The sequence below is a fragment of the Giraffa tippelskirchi genome, chromosome 6, assembly GCF_054371585.1.
Source record: "Giraffa tippelskirchi isolate mGirTip1 chromosome 6, T2T-mGirTip1v1.2.pri, whole genome shotgun sequence".
NCBI classification, from domain to species: Eukaryota; Metazoa; Chordata; class Mammalia; order Artiodactyla; family Giraffidae; genus Giraffa; species Giraffa tippelskirchi.
In genome coordinates this window covers 175,439,676-175,458,990 of record NC_137280.1, presented here as the reverse complement: position 1 = coordinate 175,458,990, position 19,315 = coordinate 175,439,676, and the positions used below count along the sequence as shown (strand labels likewise).

Below are 19,315 nucleotides of genomic sequence, written 5' to 3'. Positions count from 1 at the left end.
TGGGTTGCCATTTCCTTCTCCAGTGCACGAAAGGGAAAAGTGAAAGTGAAGTCGCTCAGTCATGTCCGACTCTTAGCGACTCCCTGGACTGCAGCCCACCAGGCTCCTCCATCCGTGGGATTTTCCAGGCAAGAGTACTGGAGTGGGGTGCCATTGCCTTCTCCAATTTTTAGCTTAGTCCTCATTTAATTCTCGTAACAAACCAATGAACTAGGTGTTAGTCCAATTTGACAGATGAGAAAACAGAGGGAAAAAGCGAGTCCCTCACTGCCAGGCAGCTCAGAGATGTGCATCCGGGACATGTCTGGTCCTGCCAACTCCAAAACACTTGCCTAGACCTTTATGCTCTTTGGCTTCAGGCATATAACCTGTTATCCAATTCTGTTGACTGGACCTGCACCAGGCCACATGTAGTTGGATTCTCTTGGTTGAGAAGATTAAAACAGGAAGTTGTGGCACTGCTGTTTCTCTTGATCTTGAACATGGCACTCATCCCTCATGTGATGAGTGGTCTCCTCCTGGTAATGAGTGGCCCACCCTGCTTCCTGGGCCACAGACCCTGGTCAGGGGCCCAGAGGCTGGAAGCAGAAGCTGGCTGAGCCCTGAACCTCATCTCCCGACCTGGGACCCTCTTGGTAGCTTCTTGCTGTCTGTCCTTACTCCGCCCCCAATCCATTTGCTGCTAGATTTTTCTGCTGAGGGTATCTTCTGCGAGGCCTATCTGGCTAACTTGTCTGGTTACCTTTCAAAACCACGAATGTGATCATATCTTTTTGTTTCTGTTTTGGGTTTCTTTTTTGTTATGGTTTTTCCCGTGTGTTTTATTGAGATACCATTGGCATACAACATTGTATCAGTTTCGGGTGTATAACATAATGATTAGATTTTATATATATTGCAAAATGATCCCTAAAGTAAGTCTAGTTAACATTTTGTCACCATACATAATTACACATTTTTTTCCTTGTGATAAGAACTTTTAAAATTTACTCTCTTAGCAACTTTCAAATATACAATACGGTACTGCTGACTGCAATCATCATGTTGTACCTTACACCCCCTGGACTTTCTTATCTTATTACTGGAAGCTTATTCCTTTTGATCACCTTCACCCATTTTGCTTACTTTTTGCCTCTGGCAAACACTAAGTCTCATGAGCTCATTTTTCTTTTTTTTTTCCCTTTCGATCCCACGTATAAGTGAGATTATATGGTACTTGTCTTCCTCTGTCTGATTTATTTCACTTAGCCTCATGCCCTCAAGGTCCATTCATGTTCTTGCAAATGGCAAGATTTCCTTCTTTTTTATGACTCTCTAATATCCCATTGTAGAGAGAGAGATAGACAGATAGATAGACAAGTAGATACACATATATACATAAACATTCCATGTTGTCTGTTTTCATTCATCCATAGATAGACACATAGGCAGTTTCCTTATCTTGGCTGTCGTTAATACTGCTGCTGTGAGTATGGAGGACCACACCTTTCTTTTGCCTAAAAACCTTTGATTGGTCCACACTTCCCCGAGGATGTCTCTTTATCTTCTGGGCCCCCTTTCTCATATTAATCTTTACCACTGCCCTCCCATCATGCACTGTTTTCTAGTTGTACCGAATTACCTTCCCTTCAAGCTCCATTGTAGTTCAGCTGGTAAAGAATCCGCCTGCAATGCGGGAGACCTGGGTTTGATCCCTGCATTGGGAAGATCCCCTGGAGAAGGGAAAGGCTGCCCATTCCAGTATGGAGAATCCCATGGACTGTATAGACCATGGGGTTGCAAGGAGTCGGACACAACTGAGTGACTTTCACTTTCACACTTTGACTTTCCAGTTCCACGCTTCCTTGCCTCTTTGCACAGGTCTGGTGAGCCACATCTGAAACGTTCTTACCCCTCTTTTCTGCCTCGCTTGTTCATGTTCACTCTTCAGTTCTCAGGCCACATTAATTATTCTTGCTTCTATGTACCCAGAGTTTTGCACACAAAACTATTAGTGTACTAATTATTTTACATTGTCATTATTTGCCTTTCTCTTTCCTTCTTCCCTCTCTTCTTCCCTTTCTTTTTTTTTTTTTTTTGCTTGTATATGTTATTAGCGGGAATTTTCCTCCTGAACTCTGTTTCCTTCCATTAAGTATGGTAGTGGGTACATAGTTCATGCTTCATACATACTTACTGAAGAATACGTATCCTAAAATGACTAATTCTTGGAATATGATGAAATAAAAGCCTTTTGCGGCAGTATCTTAAAGTACATTATGTAACATTTGCCCAATATAGTGAAAAAAGTACATTTGACTCTGCTCCTTGGAAAAAGAAAATATCACAAAGCCATGCTAAACATACAGGACCCATATTAAGTCAGACTATGTATTTTTTAAGCATTTCCTTTAATTGACTAATACATCTAATTTGGGAGACAGTATATATAGATTTAGGCAATAAAGCAACGATTTTAAACTTTCAACATGCATGCATTTCACATATAAATGCATGATCAGTTTAAAAGAAGTAACTCAGAGTATTTGGTAATTTACGGCACAAATATTGACAGATTGTTGCTGAATTGGTGGCGAAAGTAAATGAAATGTGGCCAGCGCATTTAGAAGTTGCCCGAATATGGGGATCTTGTTTTTGTTTTTTAGAAAATGAGAGATGCCAAGTGTTAACAAAGATTGTGTCAATATTCTTTATTGTTGCAGATTTGTGCAACTTCATTTATAAATGAAAATCAGATGAGGGTTGACAGGGCTGGAGTTGTTGGATTACATGGAGGGAACGTGTCTGAATAAGGCAGCCTGCACCTCCTAGCCGAGATGCTCAGTGGGGTTTGCGACTGTCAGAGTGCTGTGCTCCCGCAGACGTCTACACCAGTAGTGCCCTCGGGCTGATTTCTTTCGGAGATCTATGTACAAATGGGGAATTGGAGAAGTCAGAATTCTGTAGCCAGAGGTAGAAAAATAGGTCTTGGCTCTGGGTAGTGCCTTTTGGAGAACTGATTAAGCTGTTCCTTCTTTGTGTAGAATATGATTGCATGTGTGTATCTGGGGTGTAGATGGTGGTGATGAAAAATAGAGGAAATTCCAGCTCACAGAGAAATCAGAAAGGAGCCTGATGTAGATTAGAATTTTCCAACTTGCCCGTTATGTTTTTTTTTGGAATTTGCCAAGGCAAAGGCATGGCAAGGTAAGATGATATGCAAGTTCCAGTAGAGGCATGTCATGTAATATATTCAGCTAAGTCTTGGTGTCTCAACATTTTTGCTTGCTGCCGTTGACTCATTAAACATTTGACACACACTCATGCATGCACCCAGTTGGTGCGAGACTTGGTGGGACAATGAAGAGAAAAGAAGTTGAGCATTTCCCTTGAGGACCGGCTAGGATGGTTTTCATAAGCAGAAATGCTGAAAGATACTTTAATCACTTTCATCTTAGTGGCCATAAGTTATATGTTTCGTTAATTAGGCAGTCAGGCATTTTATAACGTCTTTGTCAGAGACTGAAGTGGCTTGTCAGGCATTTCCTCTTGTCGTCTGTAGTCGTTTTCTCCGAAACAGCAGACCAAAGTGTGTTTTTCCTTCTTCCTCCTAACGTGGACTCTGAAACTTTGGTGTGCTGAATCTGTCAGGAAGACTCTGACTATCCTGTCATCGCCAAACCTGACATTTCTGAAGATCATGCCAAATGCATTTTCTGACACATTTCAGTTGATTCAAGCTGAGAGGTACTTCTTATCTTTTGATTTGTCAGTCGGCTGGCCTGAGGAATATGGCTACAGTGCCTGGGAATCATATGACATGCGGAAGCTGAATCACTGTTTTCAAGTGCTGTCAATTAGTGTTTGGAAATGGACGGGGAAAAAAAAAACCTCCGTGAGAATGTCACAAGTTCATATAATGAATTTTGTTGAAAATGAATTTCACGCTCACACACTTCCATACCGACAGAGAGTTACTGAAATGCATCAAGATTTTATCAACGAATTAGCACCGAAAACTTCACAGTTTTCGTCTGTGGCCTTGCCTGTTCAAAAGAGGCAGAGGAGTATTGCTGGAAGGACTAATTTAGGAAATCTTTGAGTTTCCTAATATAACAATATATTATTCACAAAAGGACACTGTGCCCGGAATGGGCTTGGCAATGGCCAGAGCTCAGTAAATCCCTGTGTGGTGACTGAATGGAGGATTGTAGATGGTGTGCTAGGGATACACTTGTGCGTCCTCAAATGCACGCATCTTAATCTAAATATTTAACATATTCTCTTATTTTAAGTGGGTATCTTTCTCTTTGGGAAAAAAAAATTAAGCTGTAACTTGTTTCACTTCTGTTTGAATTTCTCTGCAGTGCACATTCCTGCCTTAAAATCTCACTGTTCTTCTGTAGAAGGTAGGGAAGAAGAATGGTACTTACTTTAATGGTGGTGCTGCTGGTTTAGTTGCTCCATCATGTCCAACTCTCTGTGACCCCATGGACTGTAGCCTGCCAGGCTCTTCTGTCCATGGGGTTTCCCAGGCAAGAACACTGGAGTAGGGTGCTGTTTCCTCCTCCAGGGGATCTTCCCGACTCAGAGATCGAAGGTGCGTCTCCTGCACTGCAGGTGGATTCTTTACCAGCTGAGCTACCAGCGGTTTTCAGTTCTTCTATGCTTTTGAACAAATGCAGACTCTTTGGGACAAACTTACCTTTCAGTATGAGACTTTTTGTTTCTTTCTGTTTACTTCTTTTGCCTACGGTTATTGTAAGATCTAAAAGTGAAAGTGAACGTTGCTCAGTCGTGTCCGACTCTTTGCGACCCCATGGACAGTCCATGGAACTCTCCAGGCCAGAATACTGGAGTGGGTAGCCTTTCCCTTCTCCAGAGGATCTTCCCAACCCAGGGATTGAACCCTGGTCTCCTGCACTGCAGGTGGATTCTTTACCATCTGAGCCACCAGGGAAGCCCAAGAACACTGGAGTGGGTAGCCTATCCCTTCTCCAGCGGATCTTCCCAAGCCAGGAATCGAACCAGGGTCTCCTGCATTGCAGGTGAATTCTTTACCAGCTGAGCTACCAGGGCAGCCCTGTAAGATCTAAAGTTGCAGACAGTAGCTGGGGAGGTTGTGAGTATAGTGTGGCGGTGATGTTGCTGGAGGTGACTCAGCCTGCTTCTCAGATTAGGCGGTAAACTCCCTAGAGCAAAAACCTATTTTAGTGATTTTAACCTGTCCCAGTTTCTGGTACAGTATCAGCATCTGGTTAGTAGTAGATGAATGTGTCTTGAATGGAACCTGAGCTGCTCCAGCTCCATTTTCTCATATATTTGCAGATTGTGTGTAGGTGTGTGCATGTGAGAGACAGATGGTCACTTTCCTACGGATTCAAATGTAATGGTAAGGTAGGGTAGGAGGCAGCCACATCAGCTCAGTCAGGGTTACTTTTCCCTGGGTTAAAGCTGGAAAGATGAAAAGCCTTTCAATTTGGCTCGTGAAAGTACAGTAATTCAGGTCAGAGTTTCATGTACAAGACCACTGATGTGCCCACTGTCCTTGGATGTGAAGACAGGGAGAGGGGTAAAAATTGATCCCCTAATTGTCTCCTGAAAGAGAATGAAAGTGTGACATCTGACTATTCTCAAATGTAGTCAAAAGTACCCAAAGTCATCCAAATGAATAATTGGATTTTTTTAAAAAAATCTAAAGTGTGCTTGTTGAATAAAAAGCATTGGCTCCTTTAAGTTTCTTAGTGGCACTTTCTAAAGACCATGACTTGAGATGAATATAGTGGATCTTGATGGCAAGGAGCTCGTATTGGTGCAAATAACTGCTCCACATGTTAAGGTATTTCTTCATTGGTGCAATACTTTCTATTAGCAACTGAAACAAGGCTTGTTCTTCCTTTTTTTTTTTTTAAATTAACATATAGAAACAGAGGAGCTTTTTGACTTTTTTAAATTTTTTTAAGAGCATGCTTGTGGACATATATATCCCCCACACTGCATCAGCTCTCAGTTACCCACATGTGATTTGTTCAGCCTTGGGAGTTATCTGCAGAAATCTGTCAAATCCCAGGCTGCTCTCTGCTCTCCTCATTTGTATGAATTATGTCAGTGTCATGAGTGTGTGCTGCGGTGGAACAGCCTACTCCAAGCATAGCTGGGGAGGCACATCAACCCATCCACTCTGTATTATATTCTAAGCAAAATATTCATCATTTCTGTCAATCTCTGCCCATTTGAAATCATTATCCCCACTATTAAAGTTGTTGACTATGAGTTATATGCGCTCTGATTAAAGACAAAGCACCACATAATATAAAATCTTATAATTCACTTTAATTCTCCAAACTTTCTCAGTGAAATTAAATCCTTTTGACTTAATCAAAGGTTCGACATGGGACGACTTGATTGAACTTGGGTTATTGGTTTCAATATCATGCTTATTAAATCTAAACATAGTTTCTCTGATTACCTCTTTAACCCCTTAGTTAAATAAAATATTAGATTCGGAAGTGATACGTAATTTGAAGACCAATTTTAAAAGTGATTTTCTTTTGTTTCGGAAATTAACCATCCTTGGGTTTTCGCCATGCTCTCTCTCTGTTCTACATAAATAAGATACAAGCGTGTCTAGTTTCTGACCCGTTCAGTGTGTGGCTCTTGGCATAACTGGGAAAAAGAAAAGACGGAAGAGACACCCTGATCTGTGCTGGTTGTATCTCCAAGTGATTGAGGTTTCGGATCATGGAGTAGAAAAGTCATTAGTCAGATTTTAAGAGAAGCCAGATTTTAGGGTGCTAAAAATTTTTTTCTTTTTTTTTTTGGTCTGCTCTCTAGAAACCAGAGAGGAAAGGATGCGTGATAGGGCGCTGTACTTGTGCATTTCGGCAGAGATCTAATCTTTTTGAATTCATTGCTTGTGAGTTATTATTTCTAATCACACACTTGATTGACTCCAGCTAAATGACTGTCTGACTGCAAAGGCAGGGGTGTTAAATCCAAGACCGTAAGTGCGCATTTTAGCTGAAAATAGGGATCATCACGGAATGCCTTCTCAATCAGTAGTGCCTGACACCTCCCCCCCCCCCGCCAATGTATTTTTAAATAGAAATCCTCTTGCATCCTCATGTACGAACAGAGCATGATTGAGCTCCAAGAGAGAAGATTGAAGCCCTGGAGGGGATATCAAAATGATAAAAACTGAGGCTCCAATGGCACCACAATGAGTGTAGTTAATATGCCACTTTAGCCTGACAAGTCAGTCAGGTGCCCCTTAAGATTTGAGATCACTTTGTCATTTTAAAGATTTCTTTTTTAAAGTGGAAGAAAGAGAGGTTAGTGGCAATATGTTTTAGAAAGCAGGACTTGGCCAGTTTTCTCTATGCATTTTGCATGAAAATCTAGTAAATACTTTTTTTTTTTGAATGGTCGACATAGGTATTTTCTAACATCAAAACGTTGTGACTCCTGAATAATTTGTTTTCATTCAAAGTAGAACAAGATAAAGTGAAATCCTGTGTAGAAAAAGAAAACAGCAATAAAATCTGAGCTGTCTCTCCACATAGAGCTTTTGTTTGTATCACTCATTTTAAAAAGTTAAAGAGTTGTTTAAACATTTAAATATACTGTTCATAATGTTATAACTTCTGGATAAGACTTGTTGATCATACCCCTGGGCTTTTTACCTTTCCTGATTTAATGTCATACAAATATTCAACAGGTTTTTTGCTATTGGATTTTTGAGAGAGAATATTTGTCCAATTGGAACCTCACAGGAAATTCAGTGTATCTGCCTGGCTCTCCTGAAAGCTGAAATAACCACTGGTCTTTACTGGAGAAAAGACCCTTATCTAGAATCAGCTGCAGATGCTCGAAGATCGTATGTGTGTTGCCTTCAAAATAAGGCAGAATTATAAATGGACACATGATAAATGTTCTGTGCACCTTACTGCCTGGGAGGAAGCCAGTGAAAGCTAAGAGTTTTCATGTATGACTAGCTTATTTATTTTTACAAGTACATTTCAGTGGCAATTTAAAAATAATTACAGATTTTACATTAGATAATAATTTGTATATGATTTAAGAGTCTTTAAAACATCGCCTGATTTTATGAAACCACTTGAAATTTGAATACTGTCAACACCAAGTGAATATGCTAACTATTCAGTGTTTCATAGCTTAAAAATACAGTTTTATTTCATTTCACCAGAGCAAAGTTTCCTTCTGGAAGTCCCACCCCATTCTACATCATGCCTAGGGAGGAGACTGAAGTTGCCATGAACCAGTTCCAGCAGGAAGCATTATCTGTGTAATTAGTGCCACCACGATACTGTGGGGGTCGTGGATTATGTGTGTAAACTATTCAGGGTGTGAGAGTTGGGTGTTAATCTTTTTATGAAGGTCATAGGATGGTGTCTAGGAACAGGTGCTGGGGCGACTATGCGTTCTCTAAGGATCAAAAGGTTAGATAAACTGCTCTTAGGATTTATCCAGGGTAATGATTTTCATGTCAGTTTAATTACCCTTATGTTTTACAAGACTGTCAATCAGGATGCCTAGGAATCTTAAGGAACTGGAGGCCCTGAAAGTTTTTGAGGTCTTTTCTGATTGGGTTTATTTGATAATCATGCTTTTCACGATGACCTTAGTTGAAATGAAGAGTTGTTAGAACGACGAGGCCTACTTTAGTGTCAGAAGAAGATTTAATCAGGAGTCTATCATCCAGTGAGAAAAATGCCTTTCATTCTCTTTTCATTTATTTGAAATTACTTAGTGATTCAGGAATCTCTTATTGGGGTCATTACTTTGATTTTCAACTTAGCAATGTAACTCTCGAAATACTTTATGTAAATGATTTCCTTCAAGGTACACTGTGTTTAAAAAGCTATCAATCAGTTGAAAATTGTTTTTAATTTATTTCACTGTAGAAGTGCGATCTGTCAGGAAGAAATAGAGAACAGAAGTTCATACAGCAAGGGTCATACTCTGCCATCCAATCACCAATTTATAGCGGATTTTCAGTGCTTTCTTTCTTTTTAGGAAACTTGAACCATCTTGAAGATTATGTTTATTTTAATTTTGTGGTAGTAATTACACTGGTCACATTATAGTTAATAACTTGAATGTCATTTCTTCATCCCCAAAGGCATGAAAATAAAAAGAAACTTACATGATATTAAAAAAGATACCCTCAGCAATTTTTCCAGGCCTGTTACTTTTATAAAACACTTGATATTTTATTTTTATTAGTGTAAGACACTTAGAAATGAGTAACTAGCAAATAAACTTAGTGATATAATTCAAGTTTATATTGCTGAGTTAATGAAAGAAACAAAATCACAGACTTTCCCAAGGTTTACCTTCATCTTTCTTATTTTTTTTATTGCAAAAGAAAATGGTTAAAGTTATAGGGTTTCAAGTCTTTTAGGAAATTATCTTTAGTTGTTTGTGTTACTTTATAACTGTTTCTAGATGAGGAAGCAAATTCTGTGGCTTTTGCCAAAGCAGTGAGTCTTTCAGAAATTTTATTTGGAAACAATTTGTTTTATTCCCTGTTTTGCTACTGGGTTTGTATATCTAGAAGGTTATTTCCTTTAACTTTCATTCATCTAAGAGGATTCTGGGATCTTAGTGCAGATTTTACAGTCTGGTAAACACAAGATGTATTCTCAGAGTGGCTCTCTTTGGCTCTCGGCAGTTCATTAAGTAGGCTTCCCCCGTATTAATAAAGTGGCTGACGGGAATATCACGACTGAGGCCTTTATGTTGGAGAGCTGCTCACAGCTTTGTTCCAGATCGTCACTGTGTGTTGCCGTGAGCCCTTCTCCTTGCATCTATATCCTGATTAAACAAAGAGCGCGCTCTCCTTGCTAACTGTTAGTACTAATTCCATGTGGACCTCAACGGTTACCAGTTAGGTTTGGGGGCCAATCAAGGTAAATATTTTGAATGAGCTTTTATTTTTTAAAACAGTATTTCAAATTCTATTTTGAAAAGACAGTGTTCACTTTCTGGGCCGATTTTTCGCTTGCTTGGGCTATTGATGATTCTGTGTTCTAAAACACGCAGGCTTTCCTGGCTGTAAGAGTCCAGAGTGTCATAGTTAAGATGGCCTTATTAGGCATTCCTCAATGATTCATGTATTTTCCTGATTCTGTACAATTTCATTATGTTGTTATAACTCATTATACATATCATGGAAGTTATGATTAATCAAGTTTCATGTTTATTAGTGCAATTTACTTACTCAGAACTATAGGAAATGAATAAGAGAAACATAGTTCTAGTCTAGGAACCTGAAATAATTTTCACGTAGGTGTTTATATATAACATATGCCATAGCAAAAACTAACTTGAGGTTCTCTACTGAATGATGATATTTGATATGTGTAAATTTTACGTTAAAATTCTGTGTTAATTTCTGAGAAGAATGGGAACATCTGAAGGATATCCATCTGTTAATCATCCCCAACCCCTCACTTCCTGTCCTCTGCTAAGGTCAGGTTGGAATGTTGTCAGAATTGTTGCATCACTGGGTTTGGAAGCAGTTACCCATTCAGTTTCTTTAAATGAATTCTGGCAGAGAAAATGATTTGAAATAACTGCTCCTTGCCCATTCATTCATTCCTTGGTTGCTACTACAGTGCTTTTTGTTACTAATTTAGGTCAAGGATGTGGGTTTAGGCTGCATTAAACTAACTGGTTTAATTCCTTTCCAAGGCTAAAAAATGCCCGTCTTGCTCACTCACCAATATTTACCTTCGGAACTGATGCAAACTCAGTGTGACTACAGCAGCCCAAACCCATATTCTCTCTGTAAAGAGAGAGCAAGCTCATGCTGTGTCTTTCCTATTCATATATCTGCAGTTAGAACCCAGAATTCTTACAGAAAAAAAAAACTAAGAGAAAAATTAAATCTTCTGGACACACATGCCTATCAGTGAAACAGAATAAAGGAAATACAGTGTACTTGCTTACGAAATTTGAACGCTCAGCCCCCTTTTGCTGCACTCAGGGCCAAGCTTAAGTCAAGACGTGAGCAAATCGTTTTATGTCGTCTTCTGTGAAATGATTACAACCTTAGATTTTTGCAGGTAGCGTGTGATTTTACATAGCAACAAAAGCATCCACTGACTCAGTATTTGCTTCATCGTGGGTTAAGAGATCTAGTAACGCTGCATTTGTACTTCCGGGTTGAGTATAAGACTGCTTCAAGCATTGTCTTCCGCGCTGGGATTTTTGCAGCCTTCTCCTTAAACGATGGTGGCTCCGGCTCAGCTCCCGCGTCACTATGGTTGCCTGGGGACTCTGGCCTCGTGTGCGTGGCGGAGTGATAGAGCTGTGTTGCTAGGCAGAGCTCTGCCAGGCAGCTCATGCTGGGCTTCGTATCTGTCATCGCCCACTTTCATGTTTCTGTGAGGATGCAGATGAGTTGAGACAGAATATCATCGGGAATAGGCGCAGAGCTAAGTGCCCAGGTCTCCTGATTCTCCATTGAGTCATCATGAGTGTCTCTGAACAGCGCCAGTGGTGTTCTTGGCACGCGAGGCTCAGCGGGAACAACACTGAAATAGCAAAGATCGAAACCTGCGTCGCTGGAATATTCTGGGCTTGCTCTCTGACCTTTTTGGTCTCCCGCCTTTGAATCTGCGCCTAAAGCCTCGGTGCCTCTACGGGAAGATCAGGGCCGCCCCAAAGAGTGCCAGGCGGAGGGCAGGAGACACATGAATAAAAGAAGCAGTTGGTGACACATTTATTTTCCAGCATTCCTGAAATTTATATCGGAAACATGGGACTTTGACATCACATGCATTAAAAAAAAATCAAAAGACAATTCTCGTTTGTCAAGAGCAAAATTTAAGAAAGGATTTAAAAAAAGATGCTTTTGTGACGATTCAGTGATAATATGACAGTTCTATAAATGGAGGGTTGGCCCTAAACATGTGCCTCATAAAGACAAAGACAAAGTGTGGGGCTTCGTAGCTAACACAAATAACTGGTCATCTGCTCCTTCCCATGAAGTGTTTGGCTGCCTGTATCTGTAAACTAACACGATCCTGCCACCGAACGTGTTTATTAGGCTTTTCAAAATGTCTGCCGGGCTTTGGAAGCTCAGAACGGGAGGCGGTCGGTCTGCTTCAGCATTTCTCTGTAAATGCTCCTCTCGTGATATGCCTGAAAACCTTCAGTATTATGATAATGCTAATAAAAATGGAAAACTCCGAGTTCTTTATAGATGCATAAAGAAGTGTGATTTCTCTGTGACCTGAATAACTCTTGCAGTTGCGGCTCCAGCCCTTTGAAAGAAGGCGGCTCTACCATGCTGCTTTGCGTGCCTTTGAACGTCTTGCTATCCGCCTGTTTCAAGGATGCAAAGAATGGAAGAGACTCTAACTCGGGGTTCGACTCTGAAGGACAGGCGGCATCCCTTCCCCCCCCGGCCCCCCACCACCTTGCGATTCCACCCCCCACCCCCCCCCCAGTCTGTTGAACAGTGCTATCTAGGCTGGCTTCTTCAATGAGAGCTGATCTTGTTGATGAATAAAATTAAAACAATAATACTTTTTTTTTTTTTCACTTATGCAGACGCTCCCACCTTTTGGGTTTCCTCCCTTTGAGAATCGTTAAATTGGATTTGTTATCGCGACCTTTCAAGAGGCACGGCTCCAGCGTCCTGTGTGAATCGCCGGCCGGCAGGGCCCCGGGTGGCTGGAGGGACGCTGGGTGGAAGGCAGTCTTTGGAGGCGCGTGGCTCCGGGAAGCAGGGCGATTCGGGGGGAGCTGCTTCCAGCAGGGGCCCGTTCTCTCTGCGGAGCACTCTTGGGGGCGCCGTGGACAGGAGGTGAGGCGTCCACACTCACGCAGCCGGGGGCCCTGGCCGGCTGCGGTGATGTTGCGTCCCCCGCTTGGCGTGGCTCAGCATCTGGGGCGCTTGCCGCATTGTAAACCCTCTGTCGGCTTAGGAATTGTTCTCTCTCATTTCGACGTGGATCCACTACTGCTTCCACTCATGTTAATAACCAGGGCAGAGAGAGCAAAGGAGGCCAGGGAAGACGGGAGGCGGGCAGGCTGGCTGGCATGGCAGACAGTTAGTTTTAATGACCACTTTTATGGGTAATTTTCGTGATGACGGATTTCGCCTGTTGATCACAGGAATGCAAATTATCGACAGTAAATGTGCATTGTTTTCCCTCCTTTGCGGGATACCGAAGGCTGGCGTTAAAAAAGGACCCCGCCGTGGGAACAGTGGCACCCAGGCACCCTTTGTTAGACATTTAGAGGGGACACCCTTTTAATTAGACTGCTCTCCTTCCAGATGCCCGCTTACTTAAAACAGCCACTGGGTTATTTGACTTTTTTTTTTTTCTTTTGTGAGTTATCGTAGCTGCATACAGGTGGGCACTGAACGCATGCCGTCCGTGTGTCAGAGGGGGCCTGTCACACCCAGGACTCCCTGTGCGAGGAAGCCGGGAGGCTTTGGGTGCCCAGTTAGCCAGTGTCTGGCCGGATAGAAGGCACCGAGCAGGGTTCATTAAGAAGCCTAGAGCTTTCCAGGTTCCAGTTAAGTTAGCTGTTGGCTGGATGCGTGGACCCTGACAGACTGAAGTCTTGGCTGAGCTTCTGCAATCAGCCGCGCCTGGCGCGGGGGGCCCGCAGGCCTGCAGACAAAGCGGTGCTGTGGCCGTGGCGGGCCCCGCTGCCCTCAGAGGACGTGAGGGGCCCGTGGGAGCGTGGCCGGGTCCCCCCAGCAGCGGGGGGACGCCCCGGGGGAGGTTGGCGGCGCCTCCTTTCCCATCCCTCCGGCCTGGCCGGGCCCGGAGACCCCGTGTCTTGTCCAGGGAGCCCCCTCTCCGGACCCCCCCTACTCATGGCCGTCGGGCACAGAGGCAGGAGGGGGACAAGGAGGAGGCTTTGCAGAGGGCACGTTCGGCTGGCACAGCCAGGCCGGAAGACCGTCCTGCGCGGCGTAACCTGAACGCAGGTCTGCAGCGGGCGGAGGGGAGCCTGGGCCTGAGCGGTGTCTTCCTGCCGTGCACGCAGCCTGACGCTGACATCGCGGAGGAGGCCGCGGGCTGCGGGCTGGGGGTCCGCCTTGGTTTTGTTGCGTCATTGACTCGATGGAGTCCCCTAATCACAGCTGCTCAAGAGGGTCGCAGAGGGAGTCCCAGACCCGGGGGCGGGGTGCCCAGCCGTCTGAGGACTGGGCCGAGTGGTAGGTCTTCTGAGCCGCAGACAAGACACCTGGAGGCCGGCATGAGACGCTTCGCTTCTGAAGCCTTTGCTTCAGAAGTTCTCCGTCACAACTGCAAGCCCTGCCTCAGAATTAACCGCTGCGGCGCTGAGGTGCACGCTGCCAGCCCTCTTGAGGCAAGAACTGGGTCCGTGTTCCCGTTGGCTTCGCTGAACGCCATTTTCCTCTTACGGTGCTGAATTAAAAAAAAACCAAAAACTCAGGGAAATTTGTGAGCAGGTGGGTAGTAGATGGCTTGGACTTGCAGGCTCTGACAGCTTATCTGCATCTCGGTGTGAAGGTGGCGGCTTTGGGAGACCGTGATGGGGGAGTTGTTAGGGAGACGGGGCGTCCAGGGATGAGTGGGCTTGTCCGCTCTAAGTCTGTTCTTAGATAAGGGCCATTGGTGCTAAGCCTGGTGAGGCCCCTTTTTGACAGGGAAGGTTCATTTATATTTTACTTTCTGCCCTCCTGTGCCCCTGCCCTGGCCCTTCTCCTCCCCCGCACAAACTTTGTTGAGAGGTGAAGAAAAAGAAGGCAAACTTTTGAATTTTCAGCTGAAAAGATGCAAGTTCAGCTACCAGGTATCACAGTCTCCGTCATGATGAGTATTGGTTTTAATTCCCACAACAGATTATTTTTTATTATTTTGTAATATAGGTTAGTAAAACCTGAAATCCACGGTGGGGAAAAATCATTAGTTTTAAAAGTTTGTATATTAAATGACCAGAAAGTGAAATAGACAGTTTTGTCTTAAAGCAGTTTTTTTAAGATATCGATTAGCTGGGCTCCAACTCGACTGCAAATGTTTGGAGACGGAGAAGAAATGAGTGCAGTGGTGTCCCCAGAAGAGGGCGGGTCAGCCGCTCACTGTTTTAAAGTGTGTGCCAGTGTGCGTCCCTCCTGGGGGTCAGAGGAGATCACAAGCCTCCTCCGTTTCTCCTCCTAATGTGTTGAAATATGGTGTTAGTCCTAGCAGTCTAGTTCAGAAACGTTTTTATTCGAACTTGTGGACTATCTCTTTTAGGACATAAACTTTCGTATTGGCTTTTCACTGCTGTAGGAAGTTTTTAACATTTCGGACACAGCTTTAAAAGTCAAGGCTAATGACAGGATAACTATATTTATAGTTTTGTTTAAAACTGGCATCTGTTTTTAATGTGGTTACAGTCTATTGGCTCTCCTAACCTTTATGCAAGATTAGAAAAGGAAAGCAATTATCAATTTACTAAGGATATGAGAATACAGATCTATGAAAGAAGGGTAAGAAGTGCTTAAACAAGAAAAACTGGCACTGGAAACAAAGTTGGGGACTTTCTCTAGCGTCAGCAACCCCCAGAAGATACCTTTTCCTATTCATTGATCTGTGAAGTGGATATTTGAAGAATATTAGTGTACTGGGCTTGAGGAGAGGTGAAGCGGTGGAAAGTAATCTTTATAAAGTGCCTCCTCTTGCTGTGCTGGGCCACGACTTGCCAGCCCTCTGAGCAAGGGATTATCATCTTGATTTTAAGGAAGGGGAGAACTAAAGTTTTGAAGATATTATGTAACTGGCCAAACTCATAGCCAGTATGTGGTTCAGGTAAAAATTCTGCCACATCACGTTACTGGCCACGTGTGCACGTGTTACACATGCACGTGTGTGTCTCCGAATGGGATGGAGCAGCAGGGCTGAAGTATCCAGAGCAATTAAAAAGAAAACAGGAAGATGGATAGAGGGATGGATGAGAGGGAGGGAGGAATAAAAGTTTTCCTTTGTGAATCAAAGGGATTAATTTTCTCATTCACCACCCAGTGGGAAGATCAAAGCGATTTTAAGTGTTAAGACCAACACTGTTCTAGTCTGTTCTTCTGACTGCGTTAAAGCTCAGGTGTAAGCCAGTCCTGGGAGCCAGAAAGAGTCCATTTCGATGGATGTTCATTATGACACAAGTGGTAATTCTAGAGCTCGGAAAAGTAAAAGGATTTATTTTTAAGTAAAATGTGACTTCATTGCTTTAAGTTGTTGCAGCAGCTATTTTTGGACACGCGGCAGCACTGGGTTTGCTGCAGTGGAGGGGCTGGAGCGTTGGGTAGAGGCCTGGCTGGCTCTGTGTGGACCTGAAGCTTGCGGCCTGTGTCGTTCACTGTTCATAAGCGTAGCCTCCCGCTCGTGTCTCTGTGTCTGATCGCCTTCCCACCTTGAAGCGACCTGAGTGATATTATATAGGATACAGGAGTTTTATTAAAATAGGAGCGATATGCTTTCCCCTGGAAAACCATTTCATTCAGTGCCAAGAGAAACAGAAATCCTTCCCTTCCCCCCACTTCCTCTTGGTTTCCCATATTGGCCAAACACGGAGGAAAGAAAGCCCCTTATTGAGGACAATATTGAAGGGAAGGGAGGTCAGGGCAGGCAGGGGAAAGGGAGGTGCTTGGAGGAACAATACATTCTCTGTGTTATTTTAAATAGTATGTGACATTACTTCTCAGTTGAAGCTGAAAGTCAGAGCCTCCTGAAATATGTATGGATCAACAGAACCACTTTTGCACCCAAGAAAGGAGGAAGGTGCTGGCAGTGAGCCATGCTGAAATCCTGGGTTGAGAGTTTGAAGGTGGAATTGGGGGAGAGGAGGGCAGAGGTCAGATTAGCAACAGGAAGTACCATTTGCAGACTGGTAGGTCAGTCTTAAATCTCCAGTTAGCTCCGATTTATTGTTCCTGTAGGGTGTCTCTTCCTTATCGTGACTGCTATCTTCCACCAGTGCAGTTTTCTACTATATGGCTGTATTTAGTTAGAAGAAGATTAAAAAAAAAAAAAAAAAAAGATCAACTAAAGGTTTCCCAGAGTTTGCCTCCTTCTCCTGGCAGGTAACTTGGGTCTCAGACATGCTGAGTTATGGTCTCCGGCCCCATGTACAGTCAAGAGCGCCTGTTCTCCCCAAAGGGTCATATGCATGCTTTCCTGCCTAATACCCATAAGAGGCTTTAGGGGGGAAGGAGAATATAAACACAGAAACCACATCCTAACAGCTGCCTCCAGTTAGCCCTGTTCCCCACCAGCTTTTAAATCTTAGAGCGGCACCTAATTTGTCCCACATGGCTTTCCTCCCAGTGGAAATGCTGTCCCTCTGCCCCGTGGCTCTCTTTGAGCAAAAGCAAGCAGTCATGAAGAATTAACTAGTTCTGCTAGTTTAGATCACTATCATTAGGTCGCTGGTTGGCAGGTGCCTGTGACCAAGAAGGAGACACCCATTTGTAGATGGTGAGAGATTTAGAACAAAGTCTGAACCCATTTCGGGGCCAGTGGGCCAATCAAAATACCTCTCAACGAAGCATTCCATGAAATTAGTTGACCAAATAAAGGAGCTTGTGAACCAGTGAGTGGACTACTGTGATTTGAATAGATACGTGGCTTTGACCTCGGATGACCAATCGGAATCATCTAGGGTGTTTAAAAAATTCACAGGCATGCCCAACTCCTTCCCCTGATACTCTTCCTCAATTTTAATAAGCCTGGCAGTGAGGCGTGTGGACTTAAACAGATCTGTGTTCTGGCGGATTGCAACTTGCACTAATTGTATTCATTTTTAAAAATTTCTAGATTATTTCTTTCTTGTGTGTTTCATTCATGTCTCTATTCCCTCCTCCATGTTTTTTGGTTTTTTTCTCCTTAATAGAGTAAGGCTGAGGACAGATGCTTCTAGGGCAGGAAGAATACTGAATTAAGTGACTTCCTTCACGGAAACTAGCGTTGTGTTTCTCCTTTCCAGCTCCTGTGTATTTCATATTGCTGCTGAGATAGCATGGCATGAAAGCCACACAGCCGACGTCTTTGTCTGGTGACTTTTAAAAAGGGAAATCGGTCCAGTTTGAAAAAAAAAGAAAATTAAGATTAGTGTTAGTGACAGGGAACAGCGGTTCTCTCAGAGATACTGAGCTCTCCAATAATGTCTTATTCAAGATTTATTGGTCATCTGAATTTTATTGCATATATGCAGAATACTGCTGGTTCGTGTCCTCTACACTGTGAGAAATATGCGTGCTTCACCTTGAAAAAGGAGTACCTGAATTAGTCCTTATAAAATCACCTTGTCCTGGTGATTCTGCTAAAGAACTGATAGTCTTTTTGTAAAGTAAGGAATAAACCTATCACCGTTTGCTTTATAAGGTCATTGTCTCCCGCAAAGTAGATTAGCTCACTTTGTTCCATGAGCAGGAACCATCGCTCTGGAAAACTGTACATACCAAGTAAATTTCTGCTATCACTTTTGGCTTGCTCTTGTAACAGAGATTTCATGCCTACCAGTTTTCACTTGCTAATATAAGTCACAGCTCCTCACGGGGAGAGTGGCAGGACCCAGGGATGGTGTCTGTAGTGTGTTTCGGGCTGTTACAGGTTCTCCGCTTAACAAACGCAGATTCCGAAGCGTGGGACGCCTGCACAGAAACACGACAGATTTGGTGATTGAATATTTTGGAGGTTGTTGGGGGCCAGTGGTTAGGAAGTGAGTCACAGCAGTCATTGAAGTGGAATTGAAGTGGAATTTATGGAAGAAAGTGACTGAAATGGCACCTTTCCCATCGGTTCATACGTTGCATGCAGAATGGGCCCGTCCTTCTCCCAAGATACGGCCTGCGAATCTGTGTTACGTGTAAATCCTCCTGTAACAGAGACAGTGATTTAGCCTGTCACTTAGAAAAGCCTGTGAATTTATGTGAACGGAAGGGATAAACATTGCCATGATATTTGTTGGAAGAATCCTAATTAACTCTGTGTATTCTTTTCTTTCTAAGCTAAAAATGGAATAGGGTGAGTTGTCGGGGGGGGGGGGGGGAGTTCGGTTCCACTAAAAGGAATAATGTTCCACGTTGATACATCTTCAACTACAACCTTCCTCTACTAGCTAATCCGTCTAGGGTGTTCAGAAAGGAGGAGTTCGGCCTAAATCTGCTTAATCCTTTAAACAATGAAACAGTTATAACTGCTCTCACTGCAAATGGTTCTCAAATGTCACAGTCATTACCAGCCGGGGCCGGTAGAGGATGGTGAGTTTTCTCAATGAACCAGGACCCTCATTAAGAACACCAGTTATTGAACTCTTTGGTAATACTGGAATGCGCTCCGGA

At 43.2% G+C, this 19,315-nt stretch overlaps 1 protein-coding gene and 1 long non-coding RNA gene across 6 annotated transcripts in view; one reads left to right on the top strand and one right to left on the bottom strand.

Moving 5' to 3' along the window:
• EFNA5 (ephrin A5) overlaps nt 1-19,315 on the top strand; it is a 288,894-nt gene that overhangs the window by 47,380 nt on the left and 222,199 nt on the right. For 3 of the 5 annotated variants that reach the window (XM_081505334.1, XM_081505335.1, XM_081505336.1), the window contains exon 1: nt 14,129-14,446. The exons of the other annotated variants lie outside the window; for them this stretch is intronic. The gene's annotated coding sequence lies outside the window, so the exon portion shown is untranslated. Of the gene's footprint in view, nt 1-14,128; nt 14,447-19,315 lie in introns of those variants that run through there. 5 annotated transcript variants of the gene reach the window in all.
• LOC145511686 (uncharacterized) lies at nt 9,331-13,059 on the bottom strand. The gene is made up of 2 exons (XR_014058052.1): nt 12,572-13,059; nt 9,331-12,333 (listed from the first exon to the last, which is right to left on the bottom strand). It is a non-coding gene; the product is annotated as an uncharacterized LOC145511686 (long non-coding RNA).